Raw genomic sequence first — 16203 nt, 5'->3', positions numbered from 1 at the left:
TGGTACTGTGTTGTATGGAGCTGAATCACTCTTAACACTGTGTTGTATGGAGCTGAATCTCTCTTAGCCCTGTGTTGTATGGAGCTGAATCACTCTTAACACTGTGTTGTACGGAGCTGAATCTCTCTTAGCACTGTGTTGTATGGAGCTGAATCTCTCTTGGCACTGTGTTGAATGGAGCTGAATCTCTCTTAGCACTGTGTTGTATGGAGCTGAATATCTCTTGGCACTGTGTTGAATGGAGCTGAATCTCTCTTAGCACTGTGTTGTATGGAGCTGAATCACTCTTAACACTGTGTTGTATGGAGCTGAATCTCTCTTGGCACTGTGTTGTATGGAGCTGAATCACTCTTAACACTGTGTTGTATAGAGCTGAATCTCTCTTGGTACTGTGTTGTATGGAGCTGAATCTCTCTTAACACTGTGTTGTATGGAGCTGAATCTCTCTTGGCACTGTGTTGAATGGAGCTGAATCTCTCTTAGCACTGTGTTGTATGGAGCTGAATCTCTCTTAGCACTGTGTTGTATGGAGCTGAATCTCTCTTCGCACTGTGTTGTATGGAGCTGAATCTCTCTTGGCACTGTGTTGTATGGAGCTGAATCTCTCTTAGCACTGTGTTGTACGGAGCTGAATGTCTTAGCCCTGTGTTGTATGGAGCTGAATCACTCTTAACACTGTGTTGTATGGAGCTGAATCTCTCTTGGCACTGTGTTGTATGGAGCTGAATCTCTCTTAGCACTGGGTTGTATGGAGCTGAATCTCTCTTAGCACTGTGTTGTATGGAGCTGAATCTCTCTTGGTACTGTGTTGTATGGAGCTGAATCACTCTTAACACTGTGTTGTATGGAGCTGAATCTCTCTTAGCCCTGTGTTGTATGGAGCTGAATCACTCTTAACACTGTGTTGTACGGAGCTGAATCTCTCTTAGCACTGTGTTGTATGGAGCTGAATCTCTCTTGGCACTGTGTTGAATGGAGCTGAATCTCTCTTAGCACTGTGTTGTATGGAGCTGAATATCTCTTGGCACTGTGTTGAATGGAGCTGAATCTCTCTTAGCACTGTGTTGTATGGAGCTGAATCACTCTTAACACTGTGTTGTATGGAGCTGAATCTCTCTTGGCACTGTGTTGTATGGAGCTGAATCACTCTTAACACTGTGTTGTATGGAGCTGAACCTCTCTTGGCACTGTGTTGTATGGAGCTAAATCTCTTAGCACAGTGTTGTATGGAGCTGAATCTCTCTTAGCACTGTGTTGTACAGAGCTGAATCTCTCTTAGCACTGTGTTGTACGGAGCTAAATCTCTCTTAGCACTGTGTTGTATGGAGCTGAATCTCTCTTAGCACTGTGTTGTACACAGCTGAATCTCTCTTAGCACTGTGTTGTACGGAGCTAAATCTCTCTTAGCACTGTGTTGTATGGAGCTGAATCTCTCTTAGTACTGTGTTGTATGGAGCTGAATCTCTCTTAGCACTGTGTTGTATGGAGCTGAATCTCTCTTAGTACTACTGTGTTGAATGGAGCTGAATCTCTCTTCGCACTGTGTTGTATGGAGCTGAATCTCTCTTGGTACTGTGTTGTATGGAGCTGAATCTCTCTTAGCACTGTGCTGTATGGAGCTGAATCTCTCTTAGCACTGTGTTGTATGGAGCTGAATCTCTCTTCGCACTGTGTTGTATGGAGCTGAATCTCTCTTGGCACTGTGTTGAATGGAGCTGAATCTCTCTTAGCACTGTGTTGTATGGAGCTGAATCTCTCTTAACACTGTGTTGTATGGAGCTGAATCTCTCTTGGCACTGTGTTGAATGGAGCTGAATCTCTCTTAGCACTGTGTTGTATGGAGCTGAATCTCTCTTCGCACTGTGTTGTATGGAGCTGAATCTCTCTTGGCACTGTGTTGAATGGAGCTGAATCTCTCTTAGCACTGTGTTGTATGGAGCTGAATCTCTCTTCGCACTGTGTTGTACGGAGCTGAGTCTCAGCACTGTGTTGTATGGAGCTGAATCTCTCTTGGTACTGTGTTGTATGGAGCTGAATCTCTCTTAGCACTGTGTTGTATGGAGCTGAATCTCTCTTAGCACTGTGTTGTATGGAGCTGAATCTCTCTTGGTACTGTGTTGTATGGAGCTGAATCTCTCTTAGCACTGTGTTGTATGGAGCTGAATCTCTCTTCGCACTGTGTTGTATGGAGCTGAATCTCTCTTAGCACTGTGTTGTATGGAGCTGAATCTCTCTTAGCACTGTGCTGTATGGAGCTGAATCTCTCTTAGCACTGTGTTGTATGGAGCTGAATCTCTCTTCGCACTATGTTGTATGGAGCTGAATCTCTCTTGGTACTGTGTTGTATGGAGCTGAATCTCTCTTCGCACTGTGTTGTATGGAGCTGAATCTCTCTTCGCACTGTGTTGTATTGAGCTGAATCTCTCTTGGTACTGTGTTGTATGGAGCTGAATCTCTCTTCGCACTGTGTTGTATGGAGCTGAATCTCTCTTGGCACTGTGTTGAATGGAGCTGAATCTCTCTTAGCACTGTGTTGTATGGAGCTGAATCTCTCTTCGCACTGTGTTGTACGGAGCTGAGTCTCAGCACTGTGTTGTATGGAGCTGAATCTCTCTTGGTACTGTGTTGTATGGAGCTGAATCTCTCTTAGCACTGTGTTGTATGGAGCTGAATCTCTCTTAGCACTGTGTTGTATGGAGCTGAATCTCTCTTGGTACTGTGTTGTATGGAGCTGAATCTCTCTTAGCACTGTGTTGTATGGAGCTGAATCTCTCTTCGCACTGTGTTGTATGGAGCTGAATCTCTCTTAGCACTGTGTTGTATGGAGCTGAATCTCTCTTAGCACTGTGCTGTATGGAGCTGAATCTCTCTTAGCACTGTGTTGTATGGAGCTGAATCTCTCTTCGCACTGTGTTGTATGGAGCTGAATCTCTCTTGGTACTGTGTTGTATGGAGCTGAATCTCTCTTCGCACTGTGTTGTATGGAGCTGAATCTCTCTTCGCACTGTGTTGTATTGAGCTGAATCTCTCTTGGTACTGTGTTGTATGGAGCTGAATCTCTCTTAGCACTGTGTTGTATGTAGCTGAACCTCTCTTAACACTGTGTTGTACAGAGCTGAATCTCTCTTAGCACTGTGCTGTATGGAGCTGAAAGCGAAATGTTTTCTTGGCGTACAGTACGCTGGAAGGCTGCTTGTTCCAACCTGTTGTAAGCCCACGCGTCTGGGTGGTGGGAATTTATACATTCCTTCACTTTTTTTCATAGCAATCAGAATCCAAGCTTGGTTTTGCACAGGGAAAATGGATTTGAGTCAGGCAGTATACTGCCAGCTTGTCTACCCTATATTATACACCCAGATAGTTGGAGTTGTGTTCTTTGGGAGAGGAAGCCACTTGTGATTCAGCCAGATCTCCTGTGGATATATGGAGTGTGGATATACTGTGCTGTGGAAAGACTCCCCACGAGCAATGCTTTGCTCCACTAAACCCCATATGAGACACTTTTTCTGGGGTGGGATTGAGAGAAATGCAGGCTGGTTGGCTAGCTGTCTGGGGGTCTGGTTCTGCCTCAGTTCCTTCTAAGACCTCCTCGTGACTGGACAGATGAACCCCTCGCTGGACTCTCTCACCCTCTCCTCTACAATAGAGAACTTGTGGTACTTGTGTACAAGGCATGGCATATTTGTTATGGTCAACTCAGACACACCTCCCTCCCTTCCCCTCTCCTTTGCTGCTTCTGGCTCCCATGCCAGGGGTATGTGTCCGTTCTTCCCTTGGCCCAACGCCATGTATGGGTCCCCCCTCTCCCTCTCCCTCTCCCTCTCCCTCTCCCTCTCCCTCTTCTCCCTCTCCCTCTTCTCCCTCTCCCTCTCCCTCTCTCTCTCCCTCTCCCTCTTCTCCCTCTCCCTCTCCCTCTCCCTCTCCCTCTCCCTCCCTCTCCCTCTCCCTCTCCCTCTCCCTCTTCTCCCTCTCCCTCTTCTCCCTCTCCCTCTCCCTCTCTCTCTCCCTCTCCCTCTTCTCCCTCTCCCTCTCCCTCTCCCTCTCCTCTCCCTCTCCCTCTCCCTCTCCCTCTACCTTTCCCTTTCCCTTTCCCTTCCCTCTCTCTCTCTCTCTCTCTCTCTCTCTCTCTCTCTCTCTCTCTCTCTCTCTCTCTCTCTCTCTCTCTCTCACACTCTCTCTATCTCCCTCTCCCTCTTCTCCCTCTCCCTCTCCCTCTCCCTCTCCCTCTCCCTCTACCTTTCCCTCTCCCTCTCTCTCTCTCTCTCTCTCTCTCTCTCTCTCTCTCTCTCTCTCTCTCTCTCTCTCTCTCTCTCTCTCACTCTCTCTCTCTCTCTCTCTCTCCCTCACCAGCACAGAGCCAGAGTGACTCAACAAAACAATGTTATTTTACAGGCTTTGGACCTTAAAACAGAGAGAAAAACCACTAAGATGGCTGTAAAACAGACACGTCTGGCATGGCTTTGAAAAGTGTGCAGGCGGATACCTGGGAGGCTGCAGTACTTTTGTCTTCCTTCCAGTCTGAGTGGGTCCTAAGCCCGGTATATCCACATTAGTCCAGTCTGAGTGGGTCCTAAGCCCGGTATATCCACATTAGTCCAGTCTGAGTGGGTCCTAAGCCTGGTATATCCACATTAGTCCAGTCTGAGTGGGTCCTAAGCCCGGTATATCCACATTAGTCCAGTCTGAGTGGGTCCTAAGCCCGGTATATCCACATTAGTCCAGTCTGAGTGGGTCCTAAGCCCGGTATATCCACATTAGTCCAGTCTGAGTGGGTCCTAAGCCCGGTATATCCACATTAGTCCAGTCTGAGTGGGTCCTAAGCCTGGTATATCCACATTAGTCCAGTCTGAGTGGGTCCTAAGCCTGGTATATCCACATTAGTCCAGTCTGAGTGGGTCCTAAGCCTGGTATATCCACATTAGTCCAGTCTGAGTGGGTCCTAAGCCTGGTATATCCACATTAGTCCAGTCTGAGTGGGTCCTAAGCCTGGTATATCCACATTAGTCCAGTCTGAGTGGGTCCTAAGCCCGGTATATCCACATTAGTCCAGTCTGAGTGGGTCCTAAGCCTGGTATATCCACATTAGTCCAGTCTGAGTGGGTCCTAAGCCTGGTATATCCACATTAGTCCAGTCTGAGTGGGTCCTAAGCCCGGTATATCCACATTAGTCCAGTCTGAGTGGGTCCTAAGCCCGGTATATCCACATTAGTCCAGTCTGAGTGGGTCCTAAGCCTGGTATATCCACATTAGTCCAGTCTGAGTGGGTCCTACGCCTGGTATATCCACATTAGTCCAGTCTGAGTGGGTCCTAAGCCCAGTAGATCCATATTAGTCCAGTCTGTGTGGGTCCTAAGCCCAGTAGATCCATATTAGTCCAGTCTGAGTGGGTCCTAAGCCCAGTAGATCCATATTAGTCCAGTCTGAGTGGGTCCTAAGCCCAGTAGATCCATATTAGTCCAGTCTGAGTGGGTCCTAAGCCCAGTAGATCCATATTAGTCCAGTCTGGGACTCAGATTCCATCTGCCATATATGGATGTATCTGCTTCGGTATTGTTCACTAGGTTCCATAGCGATGTCGTAAGAATGCGCTATGAGGCTAAATTGAGGAGATGACGCAGATTAGCTTTGAGTTGGTGTGAATGTTTTTTTGGTTTTATCTGTTTGTCTCTCGAGCTGTCAGGCTGTTTTTGTCTGTCTGTCTGTCTGTCTGTCTGTCTGTCTGTCTGTCTGTCTGTCTGTCTGTCTGTCTGTCTGTCTGTTTTTACCCCCATATCTGTATGTATGCATGTCTGTCTGTCTGTCTGTCTGTCTGTCTGTCTGTCTGTCTGTCTGTCTGTCTGTCTGTCTGTCTGTCTGTCTGTCTGTCTGTCTGTCTGGCTGTCTGTCTGTCTGTTTTTACCCCCATATCTGTATGTATGCATGTCTGTCTGTACAGTATGTCTGTCTCTTTATCTATGTTGGTCCTTTCTTCTCTCTCTGTATCTCTCAGTCTGTCTTTTTTAATATGCCTGTCCGTCTCTGATAAAACCTACGCCTGTGCACTTTCCCAGGCCTGACCTTTTAGAGAGGACGCCACATCTCCTTCACTGGGGTGGCTGAAGGCCTGAGTACCACAGTGCTGAGCCACATCTCCTTCACTGGGGTGGCTGAAGGCCTGAGTACCACAGTGCTGAGCCACATCTCCTTCACTGGGATGGCTGAAGGCCTGAGTACCACAGTGCTGAGCCACATCTCCTTCAGTGGGATGGCTGAGTACCACGGTGCTGAGTGGTGCTGAGAACTGTTTGCTGTCAGCTGTGAATAAAGGAAGAAGGCTCCTCAGACTGATAGGCCGGGGGCCACAGGGGCCCCTACAGTGATTTATCTGTGTCAGTCTCAGCTCCAGTTAGTAGGTATAGAGGGTTTAAACAGCACACATTAACTGACTCTGTGAGGGGGCCCCTGGGTGCCCGACCCTAGTTTCATACATTTTAGAGACACAGGCACACACACACACACCACACACACATTAACGCACACACACACACACACCACACACACATTAACGCACACAGTCATATTAACGCACACACACACAAACTCTTCTGAGTTTCTCTGTCTGTCTCTCATGTACGCCCCTCCCATCCAGGTCCATAGTAGTTACAGTGTAATATGTGGATTCACTGGGCTCTGCTAGGATAGATCAATCTGGACTTAGTCAAACAAATGTCAGCCCACCGTTATGCACTCTCCCTGTTGCTATAGCAACCGAGAAATCCTCCGAAAAGTCACCCGTTGCTGTGAGTTTTTCCTAGGGGTGCTGATGATCTTCTGTAGCCGTTTAGGCAATAACATCCAGACAGCACACCTATATATACGTTGAGGGAACGTCAGCTTATCATCAGAACAATGATTCTATTGCCAATCATTAACACGGCATCCTTTGGTGACAGTTTCATGATGACTGAAGTAACGAAAAAACAAATGCCTTGTCACTTAAACGTGATTCGTACAGTATGTTCTAACGTTAGTCATCGTTCCTCGAAATCATGTGATCTCGCCTCCATCTGTCTCCTCAGATCATCATTATACACAGCAGATGGATGGTCTGGGTGTGCACCAACATTTGTTCTGTGAAAGTTTCCAGGACATTCGTTTGGTTGCGGCAATCTTTCTCATAACACAGAAACTGTCCAGTTGTGTTGATGATTTGTAGAAAACATTTGCCTGATGTTGTAAGAACGTTCCCAGAACATTGTTCTCACATTTTGTGGCAGCAGTGTGTTCTAAATACATTACTGGTACATGTTGTTACATTACCTGGAAACCTAATGACAACGTTTGGGGAACGTTCTGTGGTGGTTGTTACAGATGTTGGGCACAACATTTTTGTGAATGTTAGAACATTTCAAGGAAATTTAATTTAAAACTTTTTCTGAATGTTTTTGAGTGTTTTTGGGATGGTATTATCCTAATGTTAGATAATACCCTAACTTAAACTTAATGGGAATCTTAGCTAATGTTCTGGGCTTAACAAACAGAGCTTGTAGAGTTAGACAGAGCTTAACACACAGAGCTTGTAGAGTTAGACAGAGCTGAACAAACAGAGCTTGTAGAGTTAGACAGAGCTTAACACACAGAGCTTGTAGAGTTAGACAGAGCTTAACAAACAGAGCTTGTAGAGTTAGACAGAGCTTAACACACAGAGCTTGTAGAGTTAGACAGAGCTTAACACACAGAGCTTGTAGAGTTAGACAGAGCTTAACACAGAGCTTGTAGAGTTAGACAGAGCTTAACACACAGAGCTTGTAGAGTTAGACAGAGCTTAACACACAGAGCTTGTAGAGTTAGACAGAGCTTAACAAACAGAGCTTGTAGAGTTAGACAGAGCTTAACACACAGAGCTTGTAGAGTTAGACAGAGCTTAACACACAGAGCTTGTAGAGTTAGACAGAGCTTAACACACAGAGCTTGTAGAGTTAGACAGAGCTTAACACACAGAGCTTGTAGAGTTAGACAGAGCTTAACACACAGAGCTTGTAGAGTTAGACAGAGCTTAACAAACAGAGCTTGTAGAGTTAGACAGAGCTTAACACACAGAGCTTGTAGAGTTAGACAGAGCTTAACACACAGAGCTTGTAGAGTTAGACAGAGCTTAACACACAGAGCTTGTAGAGTTAGACAGAGCTTAACACACAGAGCTTGTAGAGTTAGACAGAGCTTAACTTAACACACAGAGCTTGTAGAGTTAGACAGAGCTTAACACACAGAGCTTGTAGAGTTAGACAGAGCTTAACACACAGAGCTTGTAGAGTTAGACAGAGCTTAACACACAGAGCTTGTAGAGTTAGACAGAGCTTAACACACAGAGCTTGTAGAGTTAGACAGAGCTTAACACACAGAGCTTGTAGAGTTAGACAGAGCTTAACACACAGAGCTTGTAGAGTTAGACAGAGCTTAACACACAGAGCTTGTAGAGTTAGACAGAGCTTAACACACAGAGCTTGTAGAGTTAGACAGAGCTTAACACACAGAGCTTGTAGAGTTAGACAGAGCTTAACACACAGAGCTTGTAGAGTTAGACAGGGCTTAACACACAGAGCTTGTAGAGTTAGACAGAGCTTAACACACAGAGCTTGTAGAGTTAGACAGAGCTTAACACACAGAGCTTGTAGAGTTAGACAGAGCTTAACAAACAGAGCTTGTAGAGTTAGACAGGGCTTAACACACAGAGCTTGTAGAGTTAGACAGAGCTTAACACACAGAGCTTGTAGAGTTAGACAGAGCTTAACACACAGAGCTTGTAGAGTTAGACAGAGCTTAACACACAGAGCTTGTAGAGTTAGACAGAGCTTAACACACAGAGCTTGTAGAGTTAGACAGAGCTTAACACACAGAGCTTGTAGAGTTAGACAGAGCTTAACACACAGAGCACATTGGATGGGTTACAGCCTCCCACGTTTTTCTCTTTTTTTCTTCTCTCGTTTCTCTCGTATTCCCTTTCTCTGTTTCTCCCTGTCACTCACTCTCTCCGCGCTTCTCTCTCTCGTTCATGCCTGTGTGTACGTAGTTAGGGTTAGTCAGTAAAGGTCAACACAGGTAAATGTTGGGCTTGGCTATGATTTAATATTTTGGTATTTTTGTCATTAGCCCACTGTTGATACAGTCCCAAAATGTTTTGCATGTCAGCAGTCAAGTTGTCAAGATATTGGACTGAATATAAAAGACATCATCATGATGACGTGGCTGCTCAACAGTGGACCAGTGGACCAAAGATGGGTTTTTGATTTTCACTTTAACCATACAGCCATAATCAGTAGTGAGGTGAAACGTAACAACACAACACAGACTGGAGCTTGTAATTAGTCTGTCAATTAGGCATCAGTCTCTCAATAACAAACTGATTACCAGGGCTTCCTTCCTCTGTGTGTCTGCTGTCCACTGATACTGTCATCTCACTGCTCACAAACATCCGCTGACAGTCACACAAACACACACACACACACACACACACACACACACACACACACACACACACACACACACACACACACACACACACACACACACACACACACACACACACACACACACACACACACACACACACACACACACGCACGCATAAGCAAGCAAGCATGCACACACACACACACACGTATAAACACGCACACACACATGTAAGCAAGCAAGCATGCACACAGACGCACGCACACACACAATCACAGCCCATCATTGATGTTGCTGTTCGCCTGGAAAACATCCTGTTGACATGACTGAAAAAGAACATTTTTAGAATTTGGGAAGAAACAGGGAAGCAGAGAGTGAAAGCTTTTTGTCTGGACCATGCCTGTGATATCTAACTAACTCAGTAGTGATTCCATGAAGATACATAACTGAGTTGTGTGACAGCAGGACTTGCAGTGTTACCTGAGAGCAGTGCGATTGTCACGCCCTGACCTTAGAGATCCTTATTATTCTCTATGTTTGGTTAGGTCAGGGTGTGACTCGGGTGGGAAAGTCTATGTTTTATATTTCTTTGTTTTTGGCCGTGTGTGGTTCCCAATCAGAGGCAGCTGTTTATCGTTGTCTCTGATTGGGGATCATATATCAGTTGTCATTTTCCTTTTGGGTTTTGTGGGGTCTTGTTTTCTGTTTAGTGTCTGTTACCTGACAGAACTGTGCGCTTTCGTTTTCGCCTTTTGTTATTTTGTTTGAGTGTTTTTTGATAATAAAAATCATGAACACTTTCCACGCTGCGCTTTGGTCCACTCCTTTCGACGAGAGCCGTTACAGCGATATGCAGTCTCTATCATGAAGACAATCGCTAATTCAATATTGATTATGCTGACTCACTATTAAACCAAATTGTATTTGTCACATGCGCCGAATACCTTACAGTGAAATGCTTACTTACGAGCCCTTAACCAACAATGCCGTTTTAAGCTAAATAAGCGTTATAGAAAGTATTTACTCAAATAAACTGAAGTAAACAATGCAAAAATAGATCCTAACTGAGTTACGTGACATCACAATCTATTTGAGGACACACCGATAATAACGTCATGATCAACCTCTCTTGAATAATCCATGTTCTTCCCCTGATCGCCCCCCTGATCTCTATTCTACACTTGATTTCCCCTTTCAAAAAAATGTATCAACCTCTAAAAACATTCATGATATTCCACATAATAATACACATGTCCTGTTGCTGCAGGATTATTTTCCTGCTGTTGCAAACTGGATCAAATGAAGATCCTACATCTATACTTTCGTTTGTGTTGTTGACAATAACTAAGTGCAGCTACTGAAAGTGACCTTTTTCTGATGTCAGGGTGTTATTCATGTAGTCTATTTGTCAGAAGCACAGTAGCTTGTTGCTTAATCCTGCACCAGTAAAACTTCAATAAAATAGGATTTACTGTTCTGTTTCTTCCCTCCCTCTCTTTGTATGTTCTGTTTATTCTCCTGCGTGTGATGGTGTGTGATGGTGTGTGATGGTGTGTGATGGTGTGTGATGGTGTGTGATGTGTTTTGGTTCTGCAGTGAAGACCACGAATCCTATTATTCCAGCTGGAGCTTCATTAGGACCTGAGGCAGATACACTGACTTTGAAACCAATGGCTCTCTCTCTCTCAGCTGTACTCACTGACATTATAACCCCTGACTGCACTGTGTGTGTGTGTGTGTGTGTGTGTGTGTGTGTGTGTGTGTGTGTGTGTGTGTGTGTGTGTGTGTGTGTGTGTGTGTGTGTGTGTGTGTGTGTGTGTGTGTGTGTGTGTGTGCGTGCGTGCGTGCGTGCGTGTGTGTGTGTGTGTGTGTGTGTGTGTGTGTGTGTGTGTGTGTGTGTGCGTGCGTGCGTGCTTGCGTGCGTGCGTGTGTGTGTGTGTGTGTGCGTGCGTGTGTGTGGAGGATGGGGGGATATAGTATGGATTAGTGCATGTGGCTCATACAGTGATGGAGTCATTGAGCAATTTAACTAGTCTATGAACCAAGGATTTTCCTAACGGAATTATAATGCCTGTACTCAATTACACACATACCATTATATAGTCAGTACTCAATTACACACATACCATTATATAGTCAGTACTCAATTACACACATACCATTATATAGTCAGTACTCAATTACACACATACCATTATATAGTCAGTACTCAATTACACACATAGCATTATATATTCAGTACTCAATTACACAAATACCATTATATAGTCAGTACTCAATTACGCACATACAATTATATAGTCAGTGCTCAATTACGCACATACCATTATATAGTCAGTGCTCAATTACGCACATACCATTATATAGTCAGTACTCAATTACGCACATACCATTATATAGTCTGTACTCAGTTACCCACATACCATTATATGGTCAGTACTCAATTACGTACGTACCCATTATATAGTAAACACACTGGCTCCAGGTCATCTATAAGTCTTTGCTAGGTAAAGCCCCGCCTTATCTCAGCTCACTGGTCACCATAGCAATACCCACCCGTAGCAAGCGCTCCAGCAGGTATATTTCACTGGTCATCCCCAAAGCCAACACTTTCTTTCTCCCTCTCTAACTTTAAGCATCAGCTGTCAGAACAGCTTACTGTGTCTGTACACAGCCATTATATAGTCAGTACTCAATTACACACATACTATTTTATGGTCAGTACTCAATTCAGTCTCCTTGATATGGCATCGGTATGCTCCTCCTTGTTCTTACTGTTTGATATCAATGTCATCAGAATTGTGTGCCAGGTTTGATCAAATCTAGACCACATGATAGTCATAGTTGTGTGAGGAAGGGGTGAAGGTAGTTCATCCACCACACAGTATTTTCCCAACAGTTTACTTGTATTCTTTATTTTTCTTATTCTCTTAAGACTATTTCTGTGAGGTCCTGAGTGATTTGGCAAATACTGTACTATTCAAGAGACATGTCAATCCCCTCTCTCTCTCTCTCTCTCTCTCTCTCTCTCTCTCTCTCTCTCTCTCTCTCTCTCTCCCTCTCTCTCTCTCTCTCTCTCTCTCTCTCTCTCTCTCTCTCTCTCTCTCCCTCTCTCTCTCTCTCCCTCACTCTCTCTTTCCCTCAACCTCCTGCCCAAAATGCCTGATATATATACATAGATATAGAGATAGATAGATAAATAGAGGATTCTGAGATTCGTGTCCTAACCTGATCCTCTCTCTCTATCTCTACAGGTCCTCGCAGATGCATGTGTGGCACCTACCGGATCACCTACCAAGCCGGTGTGTACACAATGTGTGTGTTAGTGTGTCCTAACCTTTATGCTAAACTGACCATAGATCAGTGTCTAAGGTCTAACTTCACCCTACCCCTTTTTGGTACAGACAGACTTGGTCTGTCACTGCAACCTCTCTGCCTGTCTTTGTCTGTCTGTATGTTAGTACCTGTCTGCCTGTCTCTCTCTGTCTGTATGTTAGTACCTGTCTGTATGTTAGTACCTGTCTGTCTGTCTGTCTGTCTGTCTGTCTGTCTGTCTGTCTGTCTGTCTGTCTGTCTGTCTGTCTGTCTGTCTGTCTGTCTGGTTGGTTAGGGGGTAATCTCTAAACAGGGTCACATACAGAGTGGTTGGTTAGGGGGTAATCTCTAAACAGGGTCACATACAGAATGATTGGTTAGGGGGTAATCTCTATACAGGGTCACATGCAGAGTGGTTGGTTAGGGGGGTAATCTCTACACAGGGTCACATACAGAGTGGTTGGTTAGGGGGTAATCTTTATACAGGGTCACATACAGAGTGGTTGGTTAGGGGGTAATCTCTACACAGGGTCACATACAGAGTGGTTGGTTACAGGCTAATCTCTATACATGGTCACATACAGAGTGGTTGGTAAGGGGGGTAATCTCTACACAGGGTCACATACAGAGTGGTTGGTTACGGGGTAATCTCTATACAGGGTCACATACAGAGTGGTTGGTTATGGGGTAATCTCTACACAGGGTCACATACAGAGTGGTTGGTTAGGGGGTAATCTCTACACAGGGTCACATACAGAGTGGTTGGTTATTGGGTAATCTTTATACAGGGTCACATACAGAGTGGTTGGTTAAGGGGTAATCTCTACACAGGGTCACATACAGAGTGGTTGGTTACGGGGTAATCTCTATACAGGGTCACATACAGAGTGGTTGGTTATGGGGTAATCTCTACACAGGGTCACATACAGAGTGGTTGGTTAGGGGGTAATCTCTACACAGGGTCACATACAGAGTGGTTGGTTATTGGGTAATCTTTATACAGGGTCACATACAGAGTGGTTGGTTAGGGGGTAATCTCTACACAGAGTCACATACAGAGTGGTTGGTTAGAGGGTAATCTCTACACAGGGTCACATACAGAGTGGTTGGTTAGGGGTAATCTTTATACAGGGTCACATACAGAGTGGTTGGTTAGGGGGTAATCTCTACACAGGGTCACATACAGAGTGGTTGGTTAGGGGTAATCTTTATACAGGGTCACATACAGAGTGGTTGGTTAGGGGTCATCTCTACACAGGGTCACATACAGAGTTGTTGGTTAGGGGTAATCTCTATACAGGGTCACATACAGAGTGGTTGGTTAAGGGGTAATCTCTACACAGGGTCACATACAGAGTGGTTGGTTAGGGGGCATCTCTACAGAGAGTCACATACAGAGTGGTTGGTTAGGGGTAATCTCTACACAGGGTCACATACAGAGTGGTTGGTTAGGGGTAATCTTTATACAGGGTCACATACAGAGTGGTTGGTTAGGGGGTAATCTTTATACAGGGTCACATACAGAGTGGTTGGTTAGGGGGTAATCTCTAAACAGGGTCACATACAGAGTGGTTGGTTAGGGGGTAATCTCTACACAGGGTCACATACAGAGTGGTTGGTTATGGGGTAATCTCTACACAGGGTCACATACAGAGTGGTTGGTTAGGGGGTAATCTCTACACAGGGTCACATACAGAGTGGTTGGTTAGGGGGTAATCTTTATACAGGGTCACATACAGAGTGGTTGGTTAGGGGGTCATCTCTACACATGGTCACATACAGAGTGGTTGGTTAGGGGGTCATCTCTACACATGGTCACATACAGAGTGGTTGGTTAGGGGGTAATCTCTACACAGGGTCACATACAGAGTGGTTGGTTAGGGGGTAATCTCTACACAGGGTCACATACAGAGTGGTTGGTTAGGGGGTAATCTTTATACAGGGTCACATACAGAGTGGTTGGTTAGGGGGTAATCTCTACACAGGGTCACATACAGAGTGGTTGGTTAGGGGGTAATCTCTACACAGGGTCACATACAGAGTGGTTGGTTAGGGGGTAATCTTTATACAGGGTCACATACAGAGTGGTTGGTTAGGGGGTAATCTTTATACAGGGTCACATACAGAGTGGTTGGTTAGGGGGTCATCTCTACACAGGGTCACATACAGAGTGGTTGGTTAGGGGGTAATCTTTATACAGGGTCACATACAGAGTGGTTGGTTAGGGGGTAATCTCTACACAGAGTCACATACAGAGTGGTTGGTTAGGGGGTCATCTCTACACAGGGTCACATACAGAGTGGTTGGTTAGGGGGTAATCTCTACACAGGGTCACATACAGAGTGGTTGGTTAGGGGGTAATCTCTACACAGAGTCACATACAGAGTGGTTGGTTAGGGGGTAATCTCTACACAGAGTCACATACAGAGTGGTTGGTTAGGGGGTAATCTCTACACAGGGTCACACACAGAGTGGTTGGTTAGGGGGTAATCTCTACACAGGGTCACATACAGAGTGGTTGGTTAGGGGGTAATCTCTATACAGGGTCACAAACAGAGTGGTTGGTTAGGGGGTAATCTCTATACAGGGTCACATACAGAGTGGTTGGTTAGGGGGTAATCTCTACACAGGGTCACATATAGAGTGGTTGGTTAGGGGGTAATCTCTACACAGGGTCACATACAGAGTGGTTGGTTAGGGGGTAATCTTTATACAGGGTCACATACAGAGTGGTTGGTTAGGGGGTCATCTCTACACAGGGTCACATACAGAGTGGTTGGTTAGGGGGTCATCTCTACACAGGGTCACATACAGAGTGGTTGGTTAGGGGGTAATCTCTATACAGGGTCACATACAGAGTGGTTGGTTAGGGGGTAATCTCTACACAGGGTCACATGCAGAGTGGTTGGTTAGGGGGTAATCTCTATACAGGGTCACATACAGAGTGGTTGGTTAGGGGGTCATCTCTACACAGGGTCACATACAGAGTTGTTGGTTAGGGGGTAATCTTTACACAGGGTCACATACAGAGTGGTTGGTTAGGGGGTAATCTCTATACAGGGTCACATACAGAGTGGTTGGTTAGGGGGTAATCTCTACACAGGGTCACATACAGAGTGGTTGGTTAGGGGGTAATCTCTAAACAGGGTCACATACAGAATGATTGGTTAGGGGGTAATCTCTATACAGGGTCACATGCAGAGTGGTTGGTTAGGGGGGTAATCTCTACACAGGGTCACATACAGAGTGGTTGGTTAGGGGGTAATCTTTATACAGGGTCACATACAGAGTGGTTGGTTAGGGGGTAATCTCTACACAGGGTCACATACAGAGTGGTTGGTTACAGGCTAATCTCTATACATGGTCACATACAGAGTGGTTGGTAAGGGGGTAATCTCTACACAGGGTCACATACAGAGTGGTTGGTTACGGGGTAATCTCTATACAGGGTCACATACA

General features: G+C 45.3%; 1 pseudogene; it reads left to right on the top strand.

Moving 5' to 3' along the window:
• LOC127916744 (tensin-like) overlaps positions 1–16203 on the top strand; it is a 182866-nt pseudogene that overhangs the window by 87423 nt on the left and 79240 nt on the right.

This window comes from Oncorhynchus keta, chromosome 37 (genome assembly GCF_023373465.1).
Source record: "Oncorhynchus keta strain PuntledgeMale-10-30-2019 chromosome 37, Oket_V2, whole genome shotgun sequence".
NCBI classification, from domain to species: domain Eukaryota; kingdom Metazoa; phylum Chordata; class Actinopteri; order Salmoniformes; family Salmonidae; genus Oncorhynchus; species Oncorhynchus keta.
This window is presented reverse-complemented; position numbering and strand designations above follow the sequence as displayed.